The sequence below is a fragment of the Argiope bruennichi genome, chromosome 10, assembly GCF_947563725.1.
Source record: "Argiope bruennichi chromosome 10, qqArgBrue1.1, whole genome shotgun sequence".
NCBI classification, from domain to species: Eukaryota; Metazoa; Arthropoda; class Arachnida; order Araneae; family Araneidae; genus Argiope; species Argiope bruennichi.
The window spans coordinates 125,913,633-125,921,360 of NC_079160.1; positions in this window are offsets into that span (position 1 = coordinate 125,913,633).

Below are 7,728 nucleotides of genomic sequence, written 5' to 3' on the forward strand. Positions count from 1 at the left end.
TATCTCTTCAAATGTTGTAGACAGAAGCATGAAAGTGTTCGAAGATGAATAATTACTAAAAATATTTTATTAAGTGACACTTTTGCACTATGGAAGGAGTATAAAAATCTAATTATTTTTTGAATTTATTATCAGTTTTTAAAAAAACCCATGTGTTCATAAAATTGTTCATCTTCTTTGTAGAAACTTTGTAGCTGGAAGTATATGTCTAGGTTCAATATTTAGGAAGATAAAAGTCTGTTTCGCATTTTTAGAACATGTGTATGCCTATTGACTTCATTCATTTGAAAATTAAAAATAAGTTTATAAATAAGCAAATTAATTATAGTGTAATCTTTTGACTAATAAGACATCATTTCTTTAGCTAATTGTGTTAAATTGCCACTTGCCAATCAGAGAAATAAGTTAAATCGTTCTCAGATTTTGTAAATATATTTAATTATTAATTTATCATTTGTATTTAATATTATTTATTTAATTTTCTTGATGTCAAAGCAAATTTAATTCTCTTAAATTCAGGGTTTATAAAGTGAAATTCATATAAAAAATGAAGTAAAATGGTTAATAAAAGGATGCCATTACGTAAAAATTCAGTGAATTGTTTTTTATAGAATTAATATAATTATCTATTTCAGGAAGAATTAACATTCTTGTCATAAAATTCAAAGATCGTGCTAATTATAAAAAAATAATAAATTGTAACATTTTTTAAAAATTTGTCTTGAGTGTTGCTATATTTTATTATTGTTGCAGGAGTATTTTAAAGGTGTCGACAAAGAACAATAGTCACGTATTTGCATTTTTGAGAGTCAAATCTCGCATTCCCATAATTTTGGATTAACTGATTCACTTATAAATGTGGGGGGGGGTGATGGCCAAGCAATAACAAGTTCGATTTACTTGATATTCGAGAATTTAATGAGTGACAATATAGTTAAGTTAATGATGATTCACAAATTATGATGAACAAATAAAAGATGACAAATTTACAGAATGAGAATATGATAGTCAAGTTCAGAGCTAACGTAAAATTTCGTCTTTTAAACAACACTTTAATAGTTTGTCTTCACGTTACCCCGTCTTGGCGTCAACTGCCAGCGACTCCCATTTCCTCCGCCAGAGGCGCTGCCCAATGGCGGGAAGTAAGGTCCTGGCATCACATAAATTATGATAAAAACATTTTGGCTTTTCTAACTGTCTAATACAATCTGACCTTTTCTGACTTTTAGAAAGAAGAGAGAGGCGGAGGAAGCTTTCTGGGTCGACGATAATCACATCAGGTGAGATGCTCTCCTTAACATACTCTACCTTGTATCTATTTTGGGAAGAGCCTCGTTCTGATGACGAGGACTTCATTTAACGAATGTATTTGTCACAAAATGTCAAAAGCAATTTTTTTTTGGGAAAGCGAGTCTTGAATTCGTGACTCTCCTATTCAGGGGTCGAAACATCCTTCCGCTAGCACGTTATGAATATTAACTTTATTTATATTAACATCCCGTTTTAAAGCAACACTAGGGCTATTTTGAGACGGACCTCATAATTTTGAGCCACGGTCAGATGACGAGGATGATACCTGATCTAGCACCACCATCTCCAAATTTCCACACCACACCACACCAGCTAGAGGGCGCTTGGGCCTGAAGGTTTTAACGAGCACCAAACTCGCTTACAGGACGGTTCTTCGGTGTAATCGGGAGTCGAACCTGAAATCCTGCCATTCCGAAGTCGAGATCATACCACCAGACCAAATGCGTTCTGAAAGAGACATATATATGCTAGCCATTATTAGTTTTGTATTTTTCGGAATAACGAAACATTTAAAGATTCCTCATTACTTCTATATGTCTTATTTATACACAGATTAATATTCATAAAAAATTTGAGCATTTCATGTTTGCAAGGATAGAATTTTATGAATGATTTGACGCTTACTACCTCATGTATTAGAACATTGAATTTTGGTAAAGTTATTGTTGCTGTACAAACAATTTAATAATTTAGGACTTCTTACTTAGAAATTGATTTTAGAGAAGTGATGCCACTACAAATTCATAGTTAAAAGATGTTGATTTATAAGATTCCATGATATTTGTAATCGTTAATAAACTTTAAAAAAAACGCAGAAAATAATAGAAATAAAAAAAATTTAAACACCATTTTAGTGAGTTGTACAAAGTAGAACATAACATTTCTTTTATCAAAAATCAAGCAATACTATTCAGAAATTGCGATGTAATATAATCAGGAAAAAAAAAAAAAAAGGAAGTTCTTGTTTTATTCCCTGAAATTTAAAATATATTATAAAGCCATGATAAAATTCCAGCTCACATAAACTATTCTTCTGTAAATTTCAAGCTTTTATCAGTCTGATTTGACATTCATATTTTCGAGAAAACACTTATTATTGCAAGTAATTAAGAACAGTTTAAGGAAAATTTAAAGAAACTCTACCCATTTGGATACAATAGTACAAAATTAGCACGATTCTAGAGTAAGGCTTGTTCGTTTGAACCCTTTTTCTAAACCACAATACTTATCTTAAAAAATAAAGAATAATATTACATTGAAATAAATATTTTTTAAATGTATTTTAAATAATGTTTAGTGTATTAAAATAGAAAAATGATTTTTTATTAAAAAAAACTAGAGGTCGAACAAAAATCATAAAAGAATAATAATAAGAAAAATGTAAGAAGAGCCTAAAAGTTATTTAAACTTTTAAGAAACAAACAAACAAAACTCAAATACATCATATAAAAATGAAAGAACTTTATGAAAATAGTTACGATTCCAACATACTTAAAGCGTTAGAACTCCAGATTTTTAAATAAAAAATGTTTTTTTTTTTTTTTTTTTAATATGCCAATGAAAACTTTTTTTAAAATAGTTTTTTTTTACATTTATTCATTTAACAAAAATCTTTCCAGCATTTACGAATCAGAAATAAAATTAAAAAAATAATTGTCATAACTTCTTTACGCGGTTCTGTTTAAAGATTCTTTTTAAACGAACGATATTTTGTTGGATTATTTATTATTTATCATTTGCTAATTTAATCGCAGGACAGAATAAAAAATTTGCTATTCATCTTCAGCTTTTAGTAGCGTCAGTAGAATCCAGGATCATAATTCCAAACCCACTATTTGCTGTGTTGATGAATTTGACGTCATGAGGAAGATATGAAATATTGGTTTGGACAGCTGAGTTCCAAACTGTAAGAATTTTTTAATATCCTGAGAGCACCCTCAAAATAGGATCCAACTTAAAACATAAAAAAATTAAATTTCTAATAAGATAAAAAAAACTTTTATTGAAGTATTTTAAGATTTAAAATGAATAAATCTTCAAGTTTAGAATTAAGTCTGTTTTCAATAAATTTATACAATGAGATAAAAAATAAAATGTTTTGCTAATTTCCAGATAAAAGTGACGGACAAACGTTGCATCAGAAAATTTATGTTAATCGATCCTCGATTGCATTCTTCATTCGGACTCCATTTTTATCTATCCATTTTTCATTCTTGCTTTCTTAGTACCGCAGTGCGAGCAAACTCTAATTCAAAGTAAAAATTTTGATTCAGAGTCACTTTTTAAAAAAAATATGTCTTTAGTATCAGATACATCTACAACGACGGAGGAGTCTTCAAGCCCATCACTAAAGCTTTCAATTCGATATTCTGCGTGAATGCGACGGCTGAAGTCGAAGCTGCCTACCCTCCCTCCAATATCTGGATCGAGAACAATTCCACTAACATCAAACGCCCGATGAAGGTAAGATTTTCTACTTGAGCGAGTCTCTCGCAGAAGTAATTGCTTGAAATGTTGCAGATTTGGCAGAGTTATATTCAGCAGCATAGTTAATTTTTTTCCCTTTAAATGCAGCAGACTTCATTTACGAATCCGAGAACTTCCAGTGTTCGGCTCTCCACTGGAAGTAGATAAAAAGCGAGTCATTTTCATGCTTAATTAAGTGCAATAAAAAATTTCAGGTATGCAAAGCAGGTATTACGCAGATTGCTTTCTATGCCTAAGTGTAGGATGTTATTATGGTAAAAGAAGCAGGTATATTTTTTAAGCTATTCCTTTTATCATTTATTTTTTAAAAACAATAATAAGTAAATTTAACACAAGAACAGCATATCTAATGAATATAAATAATTTTTTTTCATTGCTCTCGTAACAAACCATTAATAGAACTTGTATCGTAATTTCAATGGATCGCTTCTTTAGTAGAAAGTGAGAAGTTTCGACCAACGGATTCGACTGAAAATTTGAAACTTTGTAATTCTTATATACTTTTAGCTAACAGGAATATAACGTGCTGCTCTGTTTATAGTATTTTCGAGAGGAAACCTTCCGCCTCGAAACCACAGCCCACGTGTTCGACCATCCCTCCCGATCTTACGAAATGATGTGGCATGTGGATAAAATCACCTCTTCCAACGAAATCCTCGAAACTATCGATATTTCGAGCATCCGATCTTCCAACTGCTCGGCACTACGCTTCCCACGCAGGTTTCTGGGTGTCGGCCTGTACAAAGTGAAGTACACCATTGAGATTTACGGTAAGCTCCTTCAGAAGTATTGATTCTCTGGCAACTGCTGACTCGCCACCGTATAGGACATACACGTTTTACTCATAAGCACCTCATTTTTGGAGAAAGCGCGCCAGTATGTCCCAATTATCATATTAATTTTACTTTTAACCACATTCTGATCGAATGTTCTTCTTTTAATTCCCATTGTCAGAACTTTTTTAATTCCTCATCTGTTACCTGGCGTGACTTGAGGGATGAAATACACCATATAATTTTTTTAAAAAAATTTCATGAAGACTTTCTTTTTTTTTTTTTTTTTTTGCTTGCGTAGGATTTGCTTTATTTTTTAACAACTTTGCCACGTTTACGAAGTTTTTGCCAAACATTCAGAAATTGCTGTTGACCTTTCAGTTCTTTTTTTTTTTTGTCATTTATTTTAACTTTTAAAAATATTCATGGCACAATTTAGTCAAATATGGCTCTTGTGTCAAAAAAAAAAAAAATCTCCCCAAAAAAACCTCCCCCTAAAGACTACAAATCAAGCTTCCTAGATTCAGTTTCTAACAAGCACACAATGCTTTGATTTAGATCAGCCAAAATTTCGGGATCCCAGGTAAGTTGCAGGAAATGAATCGGTCTATTTTACATTTCAGACAACGGGACCCTGCAAGAAAGCCCGTCGTGTTTCACTTACCTCGAAATAAGGAGCGGAAATTTGCGACCGATGATCATAAGAGGAGGAGCTTCGTACATCTTGCGTGGATTCGGTCAGTTGGTGGACTTGGATGCAGGAGCGTACTCGGAAGATCCCGACAACCCAGGGGATAAGGTAAGAGTTGGAATTCAGTGTAAGGACTAGTTCCTATTTCATCAAAAAACACCCAACTGAGAAGATAGGCTATTGTTTATTTACTGATCTGAACATGAACCACATTTATTTGGCTACTATTTTGAGGTTCAGGCTTTGAATATTTAATAACAATAATTCAGATTTTACTTTATTTTCATTGTCTGTTATTTTTCTTCTCTTTAAATGAATAGTATGAAGAAAACCGTAAAGCCTTACTGGAGTCCTTTCCTAATACTAAATTGCACATTTTATGGAATCAAATTTTAAATAAATGATTTCATAATTTAGATTTCCAAATTGCTAAAGAATATGAAAACAAAACCATTTCGTAAATTATTTCGTAAGAATAGTGGCCAAGCCTCTTTTGTAAACAAAAGAAACCTTACAAGGGACAAAAGTTTCAATTTGCTGCTTTTGGATCTTTACAAGTCATAACATCCGAAAGTAGATTTAAAATGTTTACTAATACTGTTTAGTGAATAATGGAAAAATACATTTCCGTACACACACTGAAATTTATTTGTTCATTTATGTACAAAAACGCGAAAGAAAAGCTGCAGAAAAAGCAAAATATTGTATATATTTTTTTTCAACGCAATTTGTATATAAAACAAGGGAGAAATAAGGGCAAGTCGTGAATTAAAAGATTGAAAAATTATTTCATAACGCACTTCACTGAACAAGGCCGTACCTACAAGATTTGTTATTATTAATACGGTCTATCGTTATGTGCATATACGACAGACATTCTTTTATGTTTCTGAGTTAAAAGAATTATAGCTTCTTTTTCTTCAATGCAAATAATTGAGCATTATGGAGTTGGATAATTAAGACATTTCAAAGGTAATATATATATATATATATAGGTTAAAATAAGTTCTAATAAACTAATAAATTGCTAATCCATTATTCGGAACATCCATTCACGTCTTTTTGTTTGGAAAATTCCGCCTATTTATTTGATGAAAATTGAAAATCTTTATTTATGTTTATAAATCTATTAACAAAAATAAGTGAATCTGTTTTCCTAATTCACTATTTTTCATTACTTTCTTGTTTTTTTTTACATCAGACATTTCAGATGGAGTGGTCATGCAGGTGTGTGAACGCTCCTGATTTTCTACCTGACGGTGAAGTGTATGAGGAAGATATCAGTTTGTCTGAACTGGCCGTGACCGAGCACCACATGAAAGAGCTGCAGAGTAGAGAAGAATGCTTCAAGGATTCAAAAAGTAAATAGATTCCCGTATCTATAACACAGAGTTTGTGTAAAGCAATCGAATCATTGGTAGATGACTTTTGGATAGTTTCTCGGAAATGAGTAAACAAAATTAAAAGCACTTGAAGTAAATAAATGTATAATCTATTTCAATTGAAATTTCACAAAATAAAAAAAAAATGCATCTCTTCAGCTTTAAAAAGCACAAGACAATTTCACATGTCTCCGAGAAAAAATTATCTGACTGTAACTGCTCAAAGCATGCAATGCATAGTTTTATCAGAATAAAGCAGTTCCTCTAAATACAAAGGACATTGAGTTTTTACGGCAAAATATTTTAATACAGATGGAAAAATTCGACGTATTTATTTGATGAAAAACTAAAATTTTAACAAAAATCAATACGAGTTTAAGCTATTAGATTATGATTTATGGGAGTTTAGATAATCTTAAGAATTGATTCTGACTGATTTATTAGCGCATTTCATAACTATTCATTCCTTTGATGTTCCTGGTAGTTTTTGGTCAAGACGGTTCGCTTGTGTGATGTTTTTCACTAGCAGCATTCTGCACTACACTCCCACGTTTCGAGGCATTATAAGCATCATCAGAATTTCTTATGAGGCGGCGCAGCGCATTAAATACAGAATTATTCTCTTTTTTTTTCCCTCTGACAAAAGACAAATCTATTGATTTTCACTAGAAAAAAATGCAACGTTAAATACACATGAATGTAAAAGACACATTTAGCAAAAATCTTCTACACCACGGCTTGGTATGCATTTTGGTTTGTGGCAACTGTTTCTGCATCCATTTCTATTAAGGTGAAAAAGACTCTTATGTATATAAAAATTTCGAAATTTTTAAGATGACTTTTAATTCGTTTCAAAAACCCTCTCTCAATAGGACTTCTTGAATTTTTAAAAGCCTCAAACGAAATGAACATTCTTTACCCCTAGGAACATACAATGAATTACTTTATAACCGAATACTTTTGTCTGGCATATGAAATGCGGCCATATTGCAACACACTTTTACGTGTTCTTATCTTATCTTGTACTTTTACCTGTTCTTAATGCCTGCTAAATTTAAACTTTCTTTATAATGCAACATTGTTG